Source organism: Podarcis liolepis (genome assembly GCF_965112155.1).
Source record: "Podarcis liolepis genome assembly, chromosome: 2".
Lineage (NCBI taxonomy): Eukaryota > Metazoa > Chordata > Lepidosauria > Squamata > Lacertidae > Podarcis > Podarcis liolepis.
The window spans coordinates 58,046,112-58,071,297 of record NC_139555.1 but is presented as its reverse complement, the minus strand read 5'-3'; the positions used below and the strand labels follow the sequence as shown (position 1 = coordinate 58,071,297).

The window sequence follows — 25,186 nt, the reverse complement described above, 5'->3', positions numbered from 1 at the left end:
AAGAATTCTTCCTGTTGTGAAGCAGACCTCTGAAAACATATACTGTAGCTTACCACATATCCCATTAATTAACAGTCACAAAAACCAAGTACAACCTGTGATTCTTACCATAAGCGTGTCACTTGGATTTTTATTAAAACCTGGCCATTTGAAAATTCTCTGCCTTCCGTATCAGTTCCAGAAATGGATAGATGCAGCTCCCAACTGATGTTAATTAATACTTGCTGCAAAAGTATCTATTTTCATACACTCGGAAAACAAAGTAAGTTGGAATTGTCACAATGGAAAGTGCTGGTTCTTGCCTCCAAACCTTTACATGGTTTGTGAACCAGGTACCAGAAGAGACACCTGCTCCCAAACCAACCTGTCCATGCACTGAGGTCATCCTTGATGGCCCTTGCATTGAGATCATATTCTTCCAGGTGCCCTGAATATCCAAGCTGAGGCAAGTGGCAATAAGAGAAATGGAGAGTCTTTTTAGTGGTGGAACCCTAGAGAAGACTCTCCTTTTAGACCAGGCTTCCTCAAACTCAGCCCTCCAGATGTTTTGATACTACAGTTCCAATCACCCCTGACCACTGGCCCTGCTAGCTAGGGATAATGGGAGTTGTAGGTCAAAAATATCTGGAGGGCCAAGTTTGAGGAAGCCTATTTTAGACTCTCCAGCAAAGATGTTTTCATTATCCTAGGCTCTAAAATGTATTATTAGATATTAGCTCTTTTTAACATGTTTTTTGTTATATTTAATATATATGATATAATGTTTTTGTAAATTACCCTGGAAGTTCAATGGAAGGGTGCTTTATGAAACTTGGATTAAAATGAATTCCAGCTATGCCTAGACTTGGGTGCCAGCCCCAGAACTGGATGCTTGCTACCCTGACCGACAAGTTGTTCACATTCCTTGTTATGTATATTTCCCCTGAACCTGACAATGAGCTAATTTTTCCTTTACTGGGGGTGGGTGGGCGAGCTATGAAGTCTGCTGAGGATCTCACACATGCTATGCTGTTCATGTATGCTGGCATGGGTTTTTTAAGTCCTCCAGATGTTGCTGAACTACAGCTCCCATAGTCCCACACTGTTAGCCATGCCGAGTGGGGCTGATGGGCCGACAACAGCTGGAGGGCCACAGCTTCTCCCCCCCTAGTTTAGAGCATTGTTCCTTCCCCAACCTGTTGCCCACCAGATGTTTTTGGACTACAACTCTCATCAGCTCCAGCCAGCATGGCCAATGATAAAAGATGATAGGAGTTGTATTCAAAAATGTATGCAGGTCAGTAGGTCAGAAGAAAAGTAGGAGGCATATGAGAAGACATATATAGGTTGCTGGGTCAGTACTGAGAACATTTTTAATCTTCAAAGAAGCTCACATGGAAGGAACTTCCTTCATGGAAAGCAAAAGTCACTCTGTTAATAATAAAGCTAACATGGCTCTACAGTTAAGGCATACTTTATTAACTTCAGGTCTTCCTCTACTGTCTCTCATTCCTGTGGATCAGAATGTTGATTTCTTGGAGCCTCAGGTAAAAGGAATCTCAGGTAATCTGAAATGTGATAGAATAAATCTTTTCATTTTGATATCTCTATATCAAAGACAGTGAAGACAGGAGTGCCTGGCGTGCTCTGGTCCATGGGGTCACGAAGAGTCAGACACGACTAAACGACTAAACAACAGCAAGAACATATTGTATTGTTTCCCCCCTCACAATTCTGAAGGGCATTGTGCCTCCTCTGAGACAGACCGAACAGATTTTTAAAATCTTCCAAGGAGATTTTGCTGATTATACCATGATCAGTGCATTATCACTTGGTGACAACATGGAAGCAGACCTTCTCAGTGACAGAACCTTCCTTCTGATGTCCTTTCCCTTTGGTCATTTGTGAGGTCAAGACAGTAATGACATTTAGATATTTCTTAAGAATCTACATGCTTCCCTGCACTCTGACTTTTAGGGGGTAATTTAACATCACACTCTTCCAGTTGTTTCATCTGCGCAAACATTTCAGCTTGCCAAATGGAACAATCCCCCCCAATGCATGCTATTTTTGGGGTTCTCCTGGCCCCGCAAGACAATTTCAGGGAATTGGGGCAGTTGAGGGGGGCAGAAAGCCCCTTTGTGCAAGTGGAGTTCTTGTACAGGGCTTCTGCTGACAGGACTGTTAGGTGAAGCCCACACTATTTTGTTTTGTTCTGTACACTGCTGAAGTTTATTTGTGATAGACAGTTGCATTTTGTTTTAATCTAGCTCTTAGGACTCTTTTGTTGAATGCAGTAGATGTGTTTTTATTGCTTTCATGTACAGTGCTTATAGTTTTCTGCTATATTAAGTTGTAGAAAAATGTGGGTAGCATAATTGCAAAAATGTCTGGGCCCTTCAAGTGAAGAAGTACTAAATCACGAATCTCCTGCAGAATATGTAGTTTGTCTCTTTGAGGTTATTTATAGAACTATGAAGAGAGGCATTTGGTCAATTAAATCTAGAGTTCTCCTGTACTCTGTTCTACCAAGTGAATCCATAAAAAGCAACAGCCCATCTAAATGTGCTTAGTAATAGCTAGAAGAGACTTTCATAGCTATGGTAAAATCTGGGGATCAGCAACAATGGCTTCTTCTTCCTGCCCAACTATTTTAATTTGCATCACAAATATTAAGTTTCCCCACATTCTTAGCTCTGTTGCAAGAAGGCCTGATAAGAATAAGCCCTTTTAAGCTCCTTTAGTGTCTGAATGGAAATACATAGCATAAATTCAAGTTAATCTGGCCTGATGAAGATCAGTAATGTTTGGCAACCATAAATAATGTTCTCTGGATGAGGTACTTGTGAAAGAAACAGAGCTGTATTGCCACCATAAGACTGAGCCACTTCTTTCCATGCAGATCAAAGACAGATTCATGCTCTTCAAAGACTGGCAGGAGTTGCTTTGTACAAGGGAATAGGAACACTCCTCAACATATGGGGAAAGGAAGGTTGTTTCAAGTTGTTACTTAAATGGCTTAAAACAATTCAGATGTGAAACCATATGGGCCTGGGGGCTCCCACTAGACTGTACATTTTACTGCAGATAAAGCTAATGGTCTGTGTGATGACTCAGCTTTATGCTCAAGAGGTAAAAGTTTACATGACCAAAAAATCATTATTATTCCGTGTTACAACAAGGGAGTATCTAGAGACAATGGTGCTTGATATATTGAACATATTCAAAGTGCTATTGCACTTAGTCTCTTGCTGATATTACAACAGTTAGCCTTAATTCTGTGCTCCGAAGGATTTGTATATTAGTTTTTGTTTCAATTAGTGATGACAATTAAAACATAGTTCTAATGTTCATCCCAAATTATGGGTTGTATCCAGTACTAGTTCTACTCAAAGTAGACTTATAGATGTTAATGGTCTCACTCAGTAAAGGTAAAGATAAAGGACCCCTGGACGGTTAAGTCCAGTCAAAGGCGACTTTGGGGTGTGGCGCTCATCTTGCTTCAGCCCGAGGGAGCCAGCGTTTGTCCACAGACAGCTTTCCGGGTCATGTGGCCAGCATGACTAAACTACTTCTGGCACAACGGAACACTGTGACAGAAGCCAGAGCGCAATGAAACACTGTTTACTTTTCCACCACGGCGGTACCTATTTATCTACTTGCACTGGCGTGCTTTCGAACTGCTAGGTTGGCAGGAGCAGAGACCGAGCAATGGTAGCTCAACCTGTCGCGGGGATTCGAACCGCCGACCTTCCGATCAGCAAGCTCAGTGGTTTACACCACAGTGCCACCCGCTCCCTCTTCTCACTCAGTAGAAGGCAGCTGACTGTGCTCTGAAATGGTACAGCCCACTCAGAGTTTGTGAGGCTTCATAAAATTGCTTCATGTGCTACAAAGTAAGGTAAAATTTATTTCCTTAAATGCTGCCAATTTTCAGAATGACACTGATCCACTTTCTTTGGTGGTGGTGGTTTTTTTTGGTGGGGGGAATGTTGAGCTATTTGTGTCTTCTGATATGATTGTTGTGGCTTCAATATAATCCCTCACACTTACTAAAATATAGAGATGATGGAGAATGTAAGATAAATATCTTTTTGTTTGTTTTTTTGCCAGACATTGAAAAGAAGGAAGACTTTAAAAAGAAGAAGGGTTGAAAATGTTATGTGCAGACAGGACTGTGTAAAGCATGGAAGAAAACTGTATTGATTAATTAATCAATTTGAATGGTCCCCAGCCAGGGTGGGCCAAAATGGTGGCCTCTAGCTGTTGCTGGACTACAATTCACATAATTCCTGCCAATTGGCAATACTGGCTAGGGATGATGGGAGTTGTAGTGCACAAATAAATCTGGGGGGCATCACATTGGCTACCCCTGCCCTAGCGCTATTCCAGAGCTCCCAAGTGTGAGGTCAACTTTTCTAGGGAAATAATTTCAAACATTTAAGAGAGAGACAGGCTGCCCCTCAAGTACAGGGGCATTGCCAGAAGCTCAAAAGACCCAGGGCACAGGGTTATGACATAGATTTGCAAATGCTGATTTATATAGCTGTTTTGAGTGTGCTGGTGTTGGGTGAAGTATATGATGTGGCTATGTGGGAAAGTCCCTTCTCCATAGGAATCTCCTTCCCTTTGAAGCTGCTGCTGGTGCCAACGCTCTGTCCCTTTCTTCTTTTTATGAAGGGTTTTTTATTTACCGTATTTTTTGCACCATAACACTCACTTTTTTCCTCCTAGAAAGCAAGGGGAAATGTCTGTGTGTGTTATGGAGGAAATGCCTACAGGTTGCATGCCTATGGATTTTCCTCCTCTAAAAACTACGTGCGTGTTATGGTCGGGTGCATGTTATAGAGCGAAAAATACGGTATATGCAAAAATAAAATAAAATACAGAACTTAAAAATAAATAATGACACAGAATTATCGAAGATATTTAAAAAACCCCTGTAGTTCTTGGGTGTATGCAGTTTTTCTATTTTAAACAACCTTGGTTACAAACCTTCTGTATCTTTTGACACCAACTGAAAACCGCACTTGTTTCCTCTTGCTTGAACTGCTTGAATTTAGGTAGCTTCCATCAGCCTTACACTGTTTTGCCCATTCTATCGGTACGTAGAAATTGGTGGTTTTAAGCATTTTATTACTGTCATAGAAGTAATAAATAGAACAAATAGAAGTTTGATAATACTGTTAGGTTTTTGTGGCTGTTACTGGCCCTTAGATCATCTGATGAAGTGTGGGCTAAGCATATTTGAAATAAATAAAATATGTAAATGTATGTATAAAATATAATGTATGTATAAAATATTAAAACTATATGTCCTCTGAACAAAGAAAGATGGTCAGGGTTTGGAGTCTCACTTTCACTTTCCTTTGCATCATGCCCAGCTGCTCTGTAAGCAAAGTATTTGGAAAAAGGAAGGGGCAAGGGATGGGGGGGGCAGACTGGGCCAAGGATGCCCCTGCTTGGGTTGTTGATCCTGAAGAACCATCTCTTAGACGGGGTGAAGGATCACATTCTGGCATTGCTTTCATCTGCTTGTATACAGAATGATGGTATCTTTAGCAAGCCCATCCTTTGAGTGTTCAAGAGCTATTGCTTCTAATGGAAACAATAATATGTACTCCAGATGTATATTTAAGCTGGCTAGGAATCTGACTGCTCTGCTTCTTCATTCATAAAATTATAGTTCTCAAAAGGAAAATGCAGTTTTATGTGTGTATTTTTAAGATGACAGAGTATCATTCAAATGCTCTTTTTTCTTTTTCACTCAATAGTTTATAATCTGGTTTGGCATCAGTCGCCATTGTACATTTCATCTCTCCCAGTGTCAAACTGTTTTATGTGGCCACCCCCACATTACATGGGGGGTTGGGGGAGTGGAACCCCTGTAATGTGCCTACACAGGAACCCAGCCGTCCTTCCTTGCTGGGGAGGGCACAAGGCTCAAGCAGAGATGCTTTTCATGGAGTGGTCTGTGCTGACCCCTATTGAGCAGGTACTCCAGACATATTAAAGCTCCTCATCTCTAAGCCTTCAGTCAAGAATTCCGTTCTGCCTAGCCTGGGATGCAGTCACCAGCACTTTCACATTCAAAAGATTGTCAAAACCACAGGACCTTTTGCAGAGACAATTTAACAAGATGTGGAAGATTTCAAAGCCATAGAGAATGTTTCCATGTTACAATATACATGTGGTTGAAAATAAGTGAGGCTCAGCATCCTCAGAACAATTTCTGTGCGGTTTGGCTTAAGCCACATGGACATTAGTTTGTGAGAAGCCTCTGCCACAGAGGAGGTCTTGCAAATCAAGTGAATTTGGGAACAATTTCATGGTATTTTCAAGACTCTGTCTGTGGTCAACACATATTCCCCTAATATGGGAAAATGTAAGAGCAAACATCTTCAGGAAGGAGGAAGAGGCAAGCATGCCAGGGCAGGCTACTTAGGGCGAAGGGCAACTGTACCCAAATTTGTACATGGATGGTGCTTTGGGTCCCTAAATGATTTGAACTGGAAGCTGTATTTCAGGAACCTGGTCTATTGACCAGCGCAAGGCAGGCCAAGGTACTAGTCTTTATACCAGACCTGACCATTCCAATAGTTGCATGCAGCCTGCCAATCCCAGGAGCCTATGCTGCACTAAACATCTCTGTTTGCCTCTTGAAGAGGGCTTTGAGGCTTGAGTAACACAGTCAACTTGGAATGGTAACTTTGATGTCTTACATACTTACATAATTTTATTTGTGTGCCACCTTTCCATAGCAAAAGTAGTCATAAACAACAAATAAAACATCAAAAAGTACACAACCAAATTAAACGATTTCCACATAAATCATAAGACGATATAAACTAAAGATACAAAAAATTAATATCAAAAACATGCGCATGGTAACTCAGTAGGCTGGGCCAGGCCTTGTTGCACATTTCAGGGAAGGGTTCCTTATCCAATTTTTAATTTTTAGTATTATTGAATAAGGAACCATTCCTTTAAATTAGGAACAGGTGGTAAGCCAATCCACTAGGCCCAGTTGCTTTCCAAGGCCCACAGTCCCTGATTGAGCACTTGGACATGCAGACTCAGGCACCCTGCAGTCTCTATCTCCATACTGCAGAGGCGGGAAGAACAGGAACCAGGATTACTAACTGACAAGGGAGGGAGAGAAATGTATGCTGAAGGACAATAGGAAGATTGCAGAGAAGCTGAATTAATTATTTGCGTCTGCCTTCACTGTGGAAGAAGTAGGTCAGATACCTGTGCCTGAACAGACTTTCTCAGGAAGGAAGTCTGAAGAACTGCAGCAAATAGACAGAACAAAATATTAACTCCTAGGACATTAACAAATTACCAGCTCCTGATGACATCAAGCCAAAATTTCTTAAAGACACAGGAAATGGTCAATCTTCTTTAAAATAATAAGAAGAAGGAGCTACAAACAGTCTGCATACCAGGGAGCTGAACTGGTGTTTACAAACTAGAAGAGATATATTTGTGTCATAGTGGACAGCTGAATGAAAAATGTCAACTCATTGTGCAACAGTTATATAAAGACCAATTCTATGCCTGAGATTACTTGGAGAAGAACTAAAAATAAATTGCCAGAATCATAACACTCTCAGCACAAATCTATGGTGTGGGCATGCTTGGAGTACCATGTACAGTTCTGGTTAACTCACCTCAAAAAGAATATTTAGAGTTGGAAAATGATTAGGGAGCTGTACCCTTTGCCCATGAGAATAAACTACAACAATTGGGGCTTTTTAGCTTAGAAAAAAGTGAGTAAGTGGGATATGACAGAAGTTAAATACAGTGGTACCTCAGGTTACATACGCTTCAGGTTACATACACTTCAGGTTACAGACTCCGCTAACCCAGAAATAGTGCTTCAGGTTAAGAACTTTGCTTCAGGATGAGAACAGAAATCGGGATCCGGAGGCGCGGCGGCAGCAGGAGGCCCCATTAGCTAAAGTGGTGCTTCAGGTTAAGAACAGTTTCAGGTTAAGTACGGACCTCCGGAACGAATTAAGTACTTAACCTGAGGTACCACTGTAATGTATAATGTAGAGAAAGTAGATGGAGAGCCTTCCTTACTTCCTTTCTGATAATACCAAACTTTGAATTGTCCAATGAAATTGATTAGCAGAAGGTTCAAGACAGACAAAGGGAAGGACTTAGTCACACAAAACATACTTAACATTGAACAAATTCACAGAGGATAAAGCTATCAGTGGCTCCCAGTCATTATACCTTTAGGTCACCAAATAATCATTCATTGAGTTAGTAATGCCTAACGTGATCCCATTGATCTCCACCAACCCTGATGAAGCATGCATATGCCATCCCAACATTCCTGCAAAGCAAGCAAGTCTCACAAGTGAAGATGCCGTACCTCATCTTTAAAAGTTTGGCAGACGCGGCATGGAAACTTGTTGGGACATCTTCATTGATTCCGTCCAGTTCTAAACTTCTTGCCCTGCTCCTGAAGTCCTGAATCATGACCCCTCAGCACTGTCTGCTGCTGAGCCTGTACAGTTCATTCCATGAATAAAGGTCTCTTTCTTTCTTACAGGTAAGAGCCTCTGCTTGCTTGTTTTTATAGCAGGAGGCAAGAGAGTGACTCCCCAGACCCAAAATGGGCACAGCACTGCTGGAGGAAATAGAAGGATTTTATTGATTAAGATCACAGGGCGGTTCACAATATAAAAATACAAAATGAGAATACAAAATACATAATAAAAACAAAAATAAAACCAGTAACACCCCTCTCCCACAAACAGATTTAAAATGACATAGAAGGTTAAAGGGAAATGTTTTTTCCCTGGTGCCAAAGGATGCAATTAGCTAGATTTTCTTGCTGCTCAGAAAGTGTACAGTGGCCCAAGGGCTTGAGAAATTTCCCCAGGAATCATGGTAGTGGTGGAAGGTAGCATTGTAGAATGGTAAGGATTATCAACTATATACTGTCATTACAAGTGCTAGTTGTTAGGCTTTTCGTTCATCTATGCTTTTATGTGGCAGGTTGCAATGTGGGGACACCTGCCCATCTTCAGACTAATGAAATTGTCAGGATAGTACACCTCACCTACAGAGATGTTTTCAGACAACATAGTTCAGATGAGCTTATATGTACTGGTAAAAAGGTAAAGGGACCCCTGACCATTAGGTCCAGTCGTGGCCGACTCTGGGGTTGCAGCGCTCATCTCGCTTTATTGGCCGAGGGAGCTGGCGTACAGCTTCTGGGTCATGTGGCCAGCATGACTAAGCCGCTTCTGGCGAACCAGAGCAGCACAAGGAAACGCCGTTTACCTTCCCACTGGAGCGGTACCTATTTATCTACTTGCACTTTGACGTGCTTCCGAACTGCTAGGTTGGCAGGAGCAGGGACAGAGCAATGGGAGCTCACCCTACCATTCAAACCGCCGACCTTCTGATCGGCAAGCCCTAGGCTCAGTGGTTTAACCCACAGCGCCACCAACATCCCATATGTAGTGGACCCAAAGTAAAATACCAAGGCCTTAGTTGCTACAGTAGGTCCTATCTGATTGTTTAGACAATGATAATTTTACTTTCAAACACATTACAAATTTGGTACTGCCAATGCTTCTATATTAGCAATGCTTTCTAAAAACCACTTGGCACTATACCACTGGGAAACACCAAACATATATATAAAACACTATTTAAAAATGTGTATAGACAAAAAAAAAAAAACAATTTTAGTTCCACCAAAAAAATCACCATGCGAATGTGAATAAAATTACTGGAATACAATGATAAAGATATCATCTGTCCAGAATGATGCATTTGCATCAAAGTGACGTGACAGACAATGCCTACAGACCAAACATGCACAATCCTCCTCCACCCCAACAAATTTGGCCAACAAATGTTTCAGATGGAAGAGTTTCCTTTGACCAGCTGTTGAAGTTGAACTCTGTTTAGGAGCTTACAGGGATACAAGGGGCATTGCCAGATCAGGCGCTGGAGAGACCAATGGAAAGGATGGGACAGAGTACAGAGCAATGAAAAGAGAGTAACAGATGTAAACAAAGCAGGCAGGTTTAAGGATACAGTGGTGCCCCGCAAGACGAAATTAATTCGTTCCGCAATTTTTGTTGTTTAGCGAATTTTTCGTCTTGCGAAGCACGAAATCCCATAGGAATGCATTGAAAATCAATTAATGCGTTCCTATGGTCAAAAAAAGTCCAAACAAAGCCAAATTTGGTACAACAACAGTTTATTAACTGCTCTTTAAAGTCACACATACTGTAAAGAGCAGTTCAAAAATTTAAGGGAAAATAAATTAACTTTATAAACAAAACATGTCTTTGTTTTTAGTCAAAGAAAAAAAAGTCGCGAGACGTTTTCGTCTTGCGAAGCAAGCCCATAGGGGAAATTCGTCTTGCGAGGCAAATCGCGAACAGAAAAACCTTTCGTCTAGCGAGTTTTTTGTCTTGCGAGGCATTCTTCTTGCGGGGCACCACTGTACAGGTAAACTCCACTTACAAACTGCTGAGGAGCCTAAAGGTAGTAAGAGATACCTCCTACCTTTTACAAGGGCTAGTGAGATGCTGGAACCAATGAAACAAATTTAGCCCCCAGTGAGTTTTGCAGCTGAAAAGACTTTGGGGCAGGACTGAGGAGGAGTGATTCCTGACTTCCTGTTTCTAGAAAACTCTCTGACTCACCCTCCTCCCCAGATATCAATACTGCATTCTCCTACTTGAACTGCTGGCTGCCCACCTACAGGGATTTGGCAGCTTGATGCCTACATTCTCAGGATGTGACACATTGTTTTCTTTAGCAATCACTGATTAAACTACTGTTTTGTTGTTGCGGCGGCTTTGGTGAAATTCTGAGGAATTGAATGTGGAGTTACAGTTCAAGGCATAACCTCAGGTTAGCACATTTGTATTTTTATCAGAAGCCACAGATAACGACATCCAACCTTGTAAAGTTTATTCCTGGAACCGCTATCGGTGTGTTCTGCTTAAATTCAGAACATCATTAGCTTAGCCTCTCTGCTTTTTAGGAATCAAGGTAAACTGGATAAAAATTGGGTAACCAATTCAGATGTATTAAAAAAATTAGTATATATCTGAATTGGTTAACCAAACTCACGACTTCTACTCAATGTGGCATTGTGCCAACTCTCGAGGTCCCTTCAGCAGCACCCCCATAAAGTACTTGAGGGGCCCACACACTTTAAAGTTAATGGACATTGCCATTCAAATGGGGTACAAGTGCTTACCCCCCCATATTTTATTCCAAGTTGGCACCCATGGTGCACTTTCACTGCTTATCAGGAGAGAATTTAATGTGTGGGTCAGGGTCCATCATGTCTTTACTGGCCACTGGAAGAGGGGAAGATGGCCATCAGAATAACTATACATCAGACTCAGATCTGACTGTGTAAAGGAGCGACGGAACACAACAGGAATGGGTGAAGCAGCCCCATCTCAGTCTCACCAATGTAGCTCTTGGAACATATGTCACAGATACATTAACACCTCTCCACACCTTTATCCTGATTACAGGTAAAATAGCATCATTACTCTTAATCTTAGGTTCGGATACAATCTTTTTCATCGTAAGACCCTATTTTATCATTGAAAGATAATTTGGCACATGCACAAGGGCCTATAGCAGACTCCATATTCCTCTTTCCTCCCTGGTGGGTGGGAGTCAAAAGAGTTGCTGGGAATACGGTAGGGGGTCCACTCGCACAACAGGACTTTTTCATCCTCCCCCTCCTGTGGCCCTTAAATATGCTCTCGAGGGATGGGGGAACCCATGGACAGGTTCAGCGGGTGCACATGGGGGGGGAGGGAGTCTCCTTGTGTGAACAGACCTCCTTCCCTGCATGCAAACCCCACTTAGCATTGCACTGAATTCTACCCAGTGGTGACAGCCAGGAATTCCAAGGCATACAGCCACATTGGCGGCTGCTTCTGTGGCATCAGGGCCAGCTCAAGACATATTGCTGCCTGAGGATAAAATGGCACCCCACCACTACCACTCTCTGTACAAAAGCCAACTGGACTGGCAGCTGAATCATATTTCTGTATTGGCAACGAGATAGTATAGTTGTGCACCACCCCGGTCTCTGATCAGCGCAAGATTCCAGGGGTTCCAGGCGCTTACCCAGGGTTTGTGTTTCCTTTGGAAATGAGGCACAGAAGAGATTGCGGTGTCTTTATGATATATGATTTACATGTTCAACCTGAGCCTAAGATGGAGGGGTTTGCAGCATTAACACCCCAAAATGGCCTTATTTTCCCCATAGCTACAATCTTGGAGTCAAACATGGCTCCCACTCTCTCCAGCTTGCTGCTTTTTCCTCTGGCTCACATCACTGCCAAACTCTGCTCTCAACTCTGGCTGCTCTTTCCAACTATCAAGCATCCCACCTTTGCTCATGTCAGATTGAGATTAACTCAAAAGGTGATCAGGAATGTGTTGCCTTGAAATCATGGCAACTCTTCAAAGTGAAAAACATCCCTCCTTTTGCAGTCATTCGGTTCAAAGAACTACCCAGCATTAAATATGCTCATTTCCTAATGAGAGGTAATGCATACATATTAGAAATCTGCTCCTCTCAGCGGGAGAGGGAGAAGGGGATGCCTGTGCCACATTTAAAATATAGCTAAAACATACCATCCTGCAATCTAATTTTTACTTAGTATGTTAACAATAAAAAATATGTGGTATTTCTTTCCCACATCCACACCCATCTTGAAGAAATGGGTGATTTTTTACTGCTTGCACCCTGGATAAATTAATGTTTCAGACTAATTTGCTTACACAGAAGCTTTGCATTTTGCCTTTTCCTTGATCATAGAATCATAACATTGTAGAGTTGGAAGGGACCTGAGGATCATAAAGTCCAACTCCCTGCAATACAGGAATCTCAACTAAAGGATGAACCCAGGAAGCAGCACTTATATGTAAGGTTCTGTTTGGTGCACTTCCTGAGGAACTGAGAGGCAGAATACAAGAGACCTCTGTGGATATTACAGCTGGATAGCCAGATTGCCCTGTATTTCTTCTGTACAGAAATACAACTTGAACCCCAGCCCAGAAGTTCAGTTGGGGGGGACAGACAAAAGAAGACGTAAATAAAACCACCCGCTTCGGGTATCCCTAATTTTGAAACTATTAAAGGAAAATAAATATGTGCCTCAGGCCTAGAATTGCTGTACTGGAGAGATTAGCAAACCAAATTGCTTTAAGAAAGAGAGGAGAAACCCTCTGGGCAAAACTTAAATCTGAAATCCTTTAGATTCTCTTTGAACACCTGTGTAGTGGTAATTGGCAGCTGCTGTGCAGAAGAGAGATGGGAAAGCAGAGATATTGTGGGTCTTCATTGCGTTAAAACACTGAATGAGATGAATGATGCCAATGACCTAAAGAAGCTGTCAGCCAGCCAATCAAACCACTAAAATGATGTCATGCTGGGTAACAGCAATAAGGCCTTAAAAGCCAGTATGTTTCTAATTAATGGCTGTGCTTCATGGTACTGAACAAACATAGTCCACCAAGAGAGCAATATTGATCAGGGGGCAGTCATAACCCTCCCCCTTCAGGTACCTAAGTTTTATTCAGAGCAGACCCATTGAAATCAATGGACCAAACTTAGCCATGTTCATTAATTGCAATGAATCTGCTCTGGATACAACCACCCATAGAATTGTCCCTCAGGAGCATCTTTGTCTCAGGCAAGCACAGTGGTTGTCTATGATGTGCAACTACTATTATAAACAATATTCAATTCCTCCATACGCTAGTCCCAAGAGACAAATCCCTTGGTGGTTGATTTTTCTCAAGAAAGAGGGAAAGAGTATCTTATGCTGATAACATTCCCATAGGTACTGTGAGATACACGAAAAAGCAAAATCACAATAAATATTTGCAATTCAACTGGCATAACAATATGACAGCTGTTCTTGTTAGATCAGACCAAAGGTCCATCTGGTTCAACATCAGTGGTGGACATTGAACTCTCAAATTTCAGCGGTGCCCTGGACGATGCTAAAATTCAGCACCCCCTGCCTTTTGTGCTCTGTTCTACAGCATTGTTTTGGCACCCTCTGCAGCACGGTGCCCAGAGCAACCGCACTGGTTGTGCCACCCTAAAACTGCCTCTGACAGCATCCTCCTTCCCACAGAGGCAGCCACCCAGATGCCTCTAGGAAACCCACATCCCACTGGATTTCAGTCCCTTCCTGAAATCTGACATGGCACCCATCTTTGTGGTATTGCTGGCTTTGCCTATCACATCCGTGTCTAGGGTGTGCTGGTAACTATCCCAGTATGTTTCCCTGCAGATCATAGGTTTCAAATAAAGAAACCTGAGAGAGAGAGAGAGAGAGAGAGAGAGAGAGAGAGAAGCAAGGTCCCACCCTGAAGAAGTTAACCAGATGTCTTTTTGGGTTCCTTCTAAATTTTTAACGTTGGTTGGAATAACATGCAGCACTTCACATATTTTTTGGGTGAGCAGCATGCACTCTGGAGTCTGTATTAGTGGCTCTCTGATTGCCTTTGCTGCACAATGACACGGTTTTGCTCTTAACTGCTCACAAACAGCTCAAGTAAACAGGGCCTTAATTCCCCATTGCTTTTGCTCTCGGTGGCATTGTGAGGCTTTGTTCATTAATGCTTAGGATGCTCTCGGGTCTTCAGTCAAGGCAGAAAGTAGCATCATTAGGGGTGTACAAGTCAGTGTTTACCTGCCACCTCCTGCTTAATTACAGAGCCAGCCTAAGAGTCAAGAAGAAGGGGTGGGATGCCACCAGAGCTTGAAAACAGTGCAGTGCTGCCAACCTGATTTGCCACACCTGAAGGGAAAGTGTAGAAGAATGCAAAGGACTGCTCTATCAAAGCAGCACAGCAGAGAGCCCGTCCCCTGGGATAAGCAGCAAATGTAGGAGTGCTCAGAAATAATTATATTGGAAAATAAGCAACTGCGTTACCGGGGCTGTTTTAGTCATTAGCTAGCACAGATGAAAAACTGACGTACCAATGAAAGTGCTGGTAGCAGCACTATTACACACAACACAAAGGTTATCAACCAGGTTGGGAGCAAGGCTGCAAAACACTTCCAAATTGTCATTGCCTCAGCAGAAATTTGGGGAGAAATCCAACCGATTCTCTTTTTAAGCAATTGTTTCCAATTCTTTCCTCTACTCGCCAGCTCTAGCCAGCGCTTTCTTCCAGCTGAATAGAAGAAGCTTTTTGCTGATTCCAAACACGTCTTTCCCCGTTCATTCTCAGCACAATGCACAGAGAATGAGGTACACAATTCTCGTTAACAAGAATGGGAGATTGCTCCCATCTCCTGCCTTCCTGCACATCATGGGATAAATGAGGGTAAAGTGTTCAGCACAGAATGCTGGACACACAACTAGGCTTGGTTAATGGGAGTTGACGACTCTGCTTTTTGTTAAAAAAAAGATAATAAAAATCTTACAGCAGGGGCAGTAATCCCAAGCACGGCCACGACTCTTACCTGGCATTTCCAAGGCTACTGAAACAGCCTCGATAAGCAAGAAATGAAAAGCATTTCAGTTTACTAGCCGCATGTTTGTAATATATGCAATTGTTTTAATCTACGGAACTGTTTTATGTAAGTTACATCAAAAATCATCTTGGGGTGCCTCGTGGCAAGTGATTTATAAATGAATTGATTAGATGAATAAATAAGAGGAAATGGTAATGACAATCTTCCTTGGTATATTTATTTTTCAAGAGGTTTCCAATTGTGTGGCCTGCTTTGATGCTTATGGCCTCACCACTTACATTGTTACTGTCTCTACTCCAATCTAGCGTATTTCTCATAGAGGCCCTGCGACAACCACACTAGTCTACAATATCTCTTAGTTCATATTCATTCTCATGGCCTCAGATGCAGCCTTTACATTGGTGACATTCAAAACTGTGTTTCTGCCCTTTAACCACCACCACCCCTTCTTTCAACCCCTGTATCTTTGCCATCCTCTTTCCTTCTGGATGACACCAACATCTCAAAGTGAACTTGGAGAAGTGAACATTCTCACCATAGAATCATAGAACTGTAGAGTTGGCAGTTACCCAAGGGTCATCTAGTCCAACCCCCTGCAAATGCACAAATTCTGCCCACAGCCATCTCTTGGTAGGCTCAAACCACAAAGAAACCACTCACATAATTTTGAGATTATAAAACTGATTTCAGGATGGAGGATGACCTAAGCCTGTAATCTATTTTGCCATCTTATTTTCAAGTGCCAGGTATCTAAATCCACAAGGACCATTTTTAATAGGAAGGTTGAGGTTTTCTGTTATCTGTCAAGGTCCTGGAGGCTGCACAAAACTGCTGCAAGTAGTGTATTGTTTCTCACCCCATCAACATTCTTACACATTGCATGCTTGCTCTTCAGAAATTGTCAAAGGAACTGTATGACCAAATTTAATTTCGAACAGTGTGATGTCTAGCCCCCCCCCCCCAAACGTAGAGGATGCACAACTTCCACTGAAAGCTTCCTTATCCTTTCTCTAAATGGAGTGAAGCCATCAATGGCATATTAGCATCACACCTAGCTGTAGTTTATGTGATGAGTCTGAATTCTTCAGCAATCTAGGGCAATCAATACTTCAAATACACTGTAAGCATTAAGCATATATTTGATTTCATTTGCATCAGCAGAAGGAAACACCTTCCCTACACTCCATTTATTTTCTTTACAAGGGGAGGGAAATGTTTCCCCCACTACAAAATGTAACACAAGAATGTCTTCTGTTGGGGATGATGTTTGTTGGTACTGAGTTTGTTCCTCATGCTGTTGGTTGGTCCTCTGGTTCGCTGCCAAAGGTTTTGAAAGGACAGTGCAGATTTTAGCCAACTACTTCCCAAGAACTGCATATGACAGTTCTGCACAACACTGTAGAACGAGAGGTTTTCTTCTGTCTACTTTTCCCAGAAAACAGTAGGAGGTCCTTTTTTTTTATTCCCAGAAATTTGAAGTTCAAAAGCTTTTGTTTCTCCCACTAACTATAACAATGCTCACTTCCTCCAGCACCTCTTCATCAAAACACAGAAACATTGCATAACAGCTGAACACAGGAAATGAATGATCACAACCAATTCTGGCTAACAGAATGTAATCACAGAAGACCATATTCCTAAACCACTTGGAGGGCTTCCAAGCCAGTCGGCCTGGATGGTGAAAATGCAGCAGCAGCAGAAGCCACAGAGCTTCTTAAAGTTGTTTCAGCTCCACCCTATCACAGAAACATGTGAACTCTGTCTTATTCCAAGTCAGATGATGGCTTGTCTAGCCTTGTACTGTCTTGCTTCAGTTGCCAGCAGAACTCAGCCAGAGGTAGTTGTATTTATACTCTCAGGGTTCAAAATGCAGCAAACCAATTTTTATTAACTATTTACAAAATGAAGGATTAATAGAAAAACTATAGTCACTGCTGCCCCCAGATCATTTCCTACTGAAGGCTGTTTTTGGATCACACAAGCAATACATTTAAGCACAATCCTCTTAAAATGATAGTGTCTCCCACACAGAGGTCTCTTCCTAGTGCAGCTATCCAAGATATTTTGAAGAACGTAAGAGCCCCATTGGATCAAATGATGTAGACCAGCACCCTGTTCTCACAGTGGCCAACTAGATACCTATGGGAAGCGCACAAGCAAACAATGAGCACAACATCACTCTTCACTGGTATTCCCCAACAACTCACAGTCATGGGTATAGTGTCTCTAGCCATAACGATGAAGAAGACTGTAGTCTTCGAAAGCTTATGCCACACTAAATGTGTAGGTCTTTAAGGTGACCCAAGATTCTATGTTGTTTAGAAACCATGGGTGTTTCCCTTTAGCCGTATCTTTGTCTAATATACCACTTAATCATCAAAAACCTCTAAGCGGTTTATGTAGTACAAGATTAGAGTGTTGGGCAAGGAGCATGTCTCATGTCTCCACTGAGTCCCGAAGCTCAGGATGTGACCATTGGCTAGCTACAATCTCTCAGCCTACAACGTTGTTGTGAGGATACAATGTGGTCAGAGAGAACCACCTATGCTGCCCTGAGCTCTTTGGAGTAAAATGTGTGATATAAATGCAATTAAATAAATATCACCAGTAGCTGGAATGGGTCACCCATGCAACTTGCTCATACCCAGTCCTGGAAACCTGAAAAGATCCAGGAACCCAAGCTCAGCTCACACAGTTGTCCAGCCAGGATAAGATGCAATACTTCAGGAATATGTTATTTGTAGCAGGGGAGAAGACAAAAGGCTGATGAAGCCATTCCTCCATCTATAGGTTGCTCACTGCAATTCATTCCCCTACATAAGCAGCTTTTCCTCCTATAAGGTTCAAGTCCAAGGTTCTATCCCCAACCTGCCAACTCCAGGTAGTACTTGGAAAGGCTCCTGGCTGAAATCCTGGAGAGCCACTACCCTAGCTGGTATTTAGAAGATGCTGAGCTAGATGAGACAGCTTCCCAGCTTACTAGAAACAGAGGCGTACCTAAGCTCCTTTGTGCCCCTGGCAAGGAGCTGTATCTGCGCACCTCACCCTGGTCTCTTGCACCCCTGGCAAGGAGATCGACACACACACACCCATCACCAGGAGGAGAAATGATGTAATTCAATAATCACAAATGACTCTTAAACTGGGCGTTTAACAGCACGATCCTATAAATGTTTAGTCAAAAGTAAATCCCACCGAGTTCAATGGGGCTTACTCCCCAAAAACCCAGTACACAGGACTGCAGCTTAAATCTGGTAAACCAGAGGCAGAAACCTCTGACAATACCTTGCTTGCCTTTTCGTTACTTCTGACAATGCTCCAACTTGGGGGTTGTGCTCCAGTGCACACTTTTCTCAGACGTAAACCCCACTTAAGTCAATGGCTGTTGCTCTCTGGAGTAAACATGCAGCAGTGTGCATGTTGGAAATAGGTCAAGGCGGCAAAGAAACCAAGGAAAAGTGACTCAGCTGTGGTAAAATAAGAGCCTCGCCTGACGTTTCTCAGTCACCATATCAGCTGAAAGGCCATTATTGGGGCAAGCAGGAGGAGCGGAGGGTGGGGAGCAGCACCACATGAGAATGGAGGGCCAAGCAGTGGTGTCCTCACTGGGAGCCCCATTGTGCAAACTAACCACCAGTGCTGCTGGTGGACTGGGAAGGGGACTCTGCAGGGTTGCTGTGACGGCCCATATCAGCACCCAGATTCCCCAGTCAAAGCAAAAAGAGAAGCACAATTTTTGCACTCTCTCCCCTGACCTGCCCCCTTGGCGGGGGCCAACCTCACCAACCACTAGGTACGTCCCTGACTAGAAAAGCCAAAGACTCGATGGCCCTTGTGGCCTCTTCCAACTCTATGATTCTATGATTCTAAGAACTAGACCAAGAATTGCTCCACCTCCATTTAAGAGCCTTTTGTTGAGCATATTCACTCATAAATTCACCGTGTTGCTCTTAATCCCAGCTGAGTGTACAGGATTGCAGCCCAACACCACAAGCCTATGCACGTTCGCTTAGTTCTAAATTCTGCTGTTTTCAAAGGGATTTACCCCCCTTTATGCATGCATTAGGATTCCATCCTTTAATATTGTTTGCCTTCAGTAAAATTCATTTCCTAGTTTCAAATGTTTAAACTACATGAAAAAGCCATCCCATATTTTTTAAAGAATGATTTCTCTGGCCTACAAAAAGTATTAATCAGCTAGCAGTTTGGTTAAACTGCTAGAAACCCCTGAGAGAAATATATGAAGACACATAGATAATCATCACTTTTGTCAGTCTTCTGCTGCTTATGTTACAAGTGCTTTGTATCAACCCAGAGATGCCATTTTAACAGACATATAGATAACGAGATGAAGGACCAGAATATTAATTTTCATTCAACAGCCAACAAAATATACTGCTTTAAAAATGCAATGGGGGTGGGTGAGAGACAAGAATGACAGGAAATCTCTGGGGCATATGATTGTTTCTACAGTCTTATGATGTTAATTACAGCTCTTATCTTTAAAAGTTTTTTCCTTGTGTATGTTCTTTGCTCATGGTTAAGTGTGATACGAAAGACGCAATACAGCAAAAGAAACTGCTGGCAAACTAACAGCCCTGAACATACATATTATCTTGAATACATGTCAAAACTGACAGTGGTTTTCAGGACTAGACAACATTCAGTTTGAAGAGGCCAAGGTGCACCCTCTAGAAAAATAAGAGGAGGAAGAAAGAACTGGAGGGAAGATACAGTGCTGTGCCAGACAGCCACAGTAGAGAGAGTGTTGTAGATTGCCTGTATAGTGTTGCAAACACACTCTTCCTTGTTTTATACCTACAGTTATAGGTTCAGCAGACATGAATTTAGGAATAAAGTCTTCTCCGTCAGATTGCTTAGTACAACTGATCTCTTGACTGTAAAGCTGTGGAATGCTACCTACACAAATCATTTAGAACATATTTTTTACCCCAACACATGCTTTGTCTCTCTCTTCCCCCCATTATCCCTAATAATGCTATTTGCTGTAGTAGTTTGTGCTACAAAAAAACTACAAGCAATGTCACCCGACTTTCTTGATGTTTATGGGGTTGTCACCTTTTCACCTTACAGTGCTCCTCCTTTGTATAACAAACTGCAATTCTATTCCTACTTAATTGGGGTCATGTCCCAATGAACTCAATGGGGCTTCCTTCTGAACAGACATGCACAGGACTGTGTTGTACAAGGATTAAGATTTTTACCTTTTTGTTTCACCAATAGTTCATTTTCATTTTTCCAGGGGAAACCACCTGCTACGTTTCCGTGGGTCAGGCAGAAAAGCAACCCTAGGAAATGGCATTCACAGCTAATCCAACATTTCTTCCCACTCCCCATTCCTCTACAGTCCCAAGTATGCCCCACCAAGTGTATTTTGCCACTTCCTTTTCTCCTTCTAGGTATCATCCCATCCCTAGTACTGTCCAGCTAATGCAATTGGCACTCAATGAAAGCAAGAGCATGGAAACTGCATCATAGGCTTCCACATCAATATAGGTCATTCTGCTGGTTATTTGCCCTGAAACAGGAAGTTCCTGTACACTTAGGCACTATCCCAAGTATGCTAGAGGGAATGGGAATATTCCTAGCACACATATTCTTCTTGGCCAAGATTGGGCTACATAAGCAAATAAGAAGAGAAAACCGGGAGCTGAGTTGGATAGTGTTTGGAAGTGAACTGCTGCAATGTAGGCTGAGGGCTTAGCCACACTTCCTCTTATCTTGCAGCTTTCCCCTGGGGAAAGCTGCTCTTTACCTCTCATTCAGAGCAAACGGCATTTTGGGGTTTCTCCGGATTGATATTTTGCTCTGATTTAGAGTTAAAGAGTGGATTTTCCCTGGGAAAGGAGTGGGACCAATGGAAAGCCTCTCAGACCCATGCTTTCTAGGCATGGGACAAATGCAAGTGTGGACTAGCCCATAAGGTACTAAGGCTAGGCAGATGACTATGAATAAGGTTAAAAATGGGAGCAGGTAGGTAGAAGGCTGTCCTAGCAGAATACAATGTCTGCATGTGTGTGTTTTTGTAATTTGGGAGAAACAGAACTTGGAAACAGGCAGGCTTAACAATAGGAATGGCAAGGTATGCACATACCAAAATGGCAGTATCTGCAACCAAACACCATCTATTGTTAGGATGCTGTCAGCTGGTCCTGAGAAAGGTTCCAACATTTATTTATTTTTGTAAATGTACCCCTCATTCCTATATATGTCTACTTAGAATTAAGTTCCAGGTGAGAGCATGCATACAATTTCAGCCTTATGCCAATCTATAGTAAATAAAGAGGCATGCAAGCCTGAGAATCTGCCTTTCTAAAGACCAGTTTTTTCATAGATAGGCTTAAAACGCAGACTGGCTTAAATCACATTTTGAAAAATATGACACCCTCACTTATGTACTGCATCTCTGACAGACAGCACAGGAATCAAAGTGCCCCACATGGAAGACAGTGGTAAAGAATTGAATCCAAAAAGGCGAAGCAGCAAGGGAATGCTGCATGAAGCCACTCTTTTTAAACTGAAGCAGATTCTAGAAATTCACCCCCTCACCCCAACTGCTTAGAATACGATGAGAATGGAAAACGAAACCCACATCCATTTCCCTGTTGTTGTTTTCTAAAGGCATCTGGAAGATGCCTGTGATTATTGTGCCTGGGTTGCTCCAGTACTAAGGGAAGCCTGCTGAACATTCTGCAACCGTCAAATACTATAAATATTCAACTCCAGACATTGCTAACTTGTATCTACATGCTGTGTGAGGATTTATTTTTATTGAGCACTGGCAACAGGAAAGCAATAATTTGGACCAACTCGTATGATACAGTAGTTCAACCTCAGCTCATCTGAAGAATGACAGTCCTTGCAAGCTGCTGAAGTTTGTGCAGTCCACTTACAAGCATTGTTATTCAGAAAGAAATCCCACTGAATTCAATAGGACTTATGCCCTAGTGTTTAGGATTGCTGTCTTATAACACAAGTAAGTAAGCACCACAGAAGTAAGCACTACTGAGCTGGATGGGACCTACTTTCATGTAAGTGTGTATTGGATTGCAGTCTTAATTAGCTAAAGGGTGGGAGATAGGACTTTTATAGGAAATGAGACAGAAGTGGGAAGCCCATCAGCATAATACAAGGCTATATAGAGAAGGACTAGGAAAAAAGTCATCATACTAAATGGAGAAGGGGGGTGGCATCATGTTGATAGAGATTGGTGCAAAGTAGCATGTTTTCAATATAAAAGGACTAGTAAATGGGGTAGCCAGTCTAAACTGAAGCTCCTGCTGTACATTAGCGGGGCTCAACAGAGAACCAGAAAGTGCTCATACTCCCCCTTGATTCGTCCCTTGATGTATTAGCTGGAATGTGCTATAAGGAAATCTATTGGCTTTGCAGAGCTAATTACACTATAGAACATGGCACAGCCATGTAGTGGCCCCAAGTGTCTTCTTCTCTTCTCAGATATTTCTGTTAAATTAGGCCTTGGGGATTTAGGGGACAGTGGAATGATAGTGGAAATCAACGAGGAGTTATTTTTACCTGAACAAACAGGGTTTCAGCAATAGGAGATCTGGTGAGGCTCTGGAATTAGTTTAGTTTCAGGGATTTAGGATACACTTTGCAATAATGGGCTTTGTGTGCACATTAGCCTCTGTAATGTGTGTGCACTAGCCTCTCTAAGTACAGTTAAGAGGAAGGGAAAATTAAAGGCCATGTTTTGACTATGCCGTTTTAGATTATTAAGGATAGGGAACCTGTGTCATTCCAGATGTTGTTGAACTCTTAACTTCAATCAGCCTCAGCCAGCATGGCTATTGGTCAGGGATGATGGGAGCTGCAAACTGTTGTAAATAAAAATATGCCCTTTTCCCTTATGGGGTATCCAAGAGCCCATATAGAGTCCTTACATAGGTTCCCTATTGGTAGGAGAAAATAACAGAGGCCAACCAGAGAATATTGAGAAGCAAAGCAGCTAGTAAGCTTGATCTTTATTGATCTGTTGCAACAGGGTACTCCCCTCACACGCAGGAGAGGAAGAGGACCCAGAACAATGGCCTGCAAGGCCTTATAAAGACTTTTGAAATTCCCCTTCTCTAGATCAGGACCACCCCCAGAAACATTATGCATACATCACAGAAGGGGTGTAACCTAAGACCACCCCTCAGATACATCCCACCTACATCACAGAAATTTAAATGTTGTTTTTCTCTTCTCCTTGTTTATCTCCTGTCTAGCAGGTTACTTGATTGGATTTTCTGGGGAGCCTGGCCATTCTTTTGTAGTGCTAAAATACTTATTTCCTGGGCCAGGTCACAGGCTCACACCTTATTCAAACACAGATTAAGAAAGGATTTGTGAAGGAAGAGACAATGGGGAGGCTTTTCCATTTTTAACCTTGCGGAGAAAGGATTTGGTCAGTTTAGGAATCAAAATGGTTCCAGGTTGGCTTTCCTGTGCTGATCTATGTATGTGCAGTTATGAACATTACTATATATCTAAAACCATAAAATTCCTATCACAAAACCAACATCTGGAGGGCCAGAGGTTTCCCATCCTTGCCTTAAAAATTAAAGATGTGGGCAGGAAGATAAATGGCTGCCATCCAATGCACACTTACACCTGAGTAAACATGCATAACCGTGTGCTATGAAATAAGGCTTGTTCATGCATAATCTAATCCCCAAACCACATCATATGCTTTAATTCCCTTTCAGGGATGATCATCTAATGCTGTATGAAGTACACTGGAGTAAACTGTCACTCTTGAACCTTCTGGGGCAATTTGTCTTTGCCTGCCTAGCTAGGCTTCCATAGGATGGCCTGACTACTCTGTAGGAACAGTGGTTTTAATTAACATAATTTCCAGTGCTTTTTTAATGAAAAAAGCTGCCAATACTCACCATGAAGTTATTACAGTTAAATGCCACACTTTTAACATTTTGGAAAGAAAGGTGCCGGTACTGTGTATCCTTGAGTACCCCGGGGGGAGTACTGGTCAGTTGACATTTAGAGGGTAGACTGTCTGTCTGAAGCAAAGATCCAACTCGGGATACTGGGTTCAGGGGATTATAATCCCTGTGGGGGCAGATTCAGGAGTGTGAGCACAAGCGCGGGCATCTCCTTTCTGTTTTGTAGTTAGAATTTGCTCTCTGCATCAAGGTTGACGCATAACGTGTGCAGGCACATCATGGGCTCACGTTTCCCCAGAAGCTAAGCCCCTCAGAGATCAGTGAATGAAGTGGTTTGGAAGAATCTGAGGCTTTAGGGCCGGGGGTGTTAAAACACGTAATCTGCACATTCCTTTGCGTGGATCTGGCGCAGTCAAACGCAGCCCCTCTCGTCCTCCTGTGAGGCGACGCAGAGAGGGCGGGAAAGGGACGCAGCGCAGTTGGCATCCCGATGACGTCAGGCGGGGCTATGGAATCGCCAGGGTAGGAAAAGGAAGCCGGGGACGTAGGAAAACACATGAAAACACAGGATGGGTGGGGGCAGTTTCATGCTGACAGCAGTGGGCGTGGAGGGGGGGCGAGGAGATGTAAACGACGTCCATTTGAGACGCCTCAACTGAACTCGCGATCCCACAGCCCCAAGCGAGCTGGGGAACGGAAGATGATCCCATACGGCCCCATAGCGCATGCGCGACCTGACCAGAGCGCGGGCGTAGGGGGTGCA

The 25,186-nt window shown here is 42.7% G+C and overlaps 1 long non-coding RNA gene across 1 annotated transcript; it reads right to left on the bottom strand.

The window, feature by feature from the left end:
• Positions 1-1,437: 1,437 nt before the first annotated feature.
• Positions 1,438-25,155, bottom strand: LOC310699775. The gene is made up of 3 exons (XR_014522241.1): positions 24,415-25,155; positions 8,366-8,623; positions 1,438-1,547 (listed from the first exon to the last, which is right to left on the bottom strand). It is a non-coding gene; the product is annotated as an uncharacterized lncRNA (long non-coding RNA).
• Between the last annotated feature and the right edge of the window lie 31 nt (positions 25,156-25,186).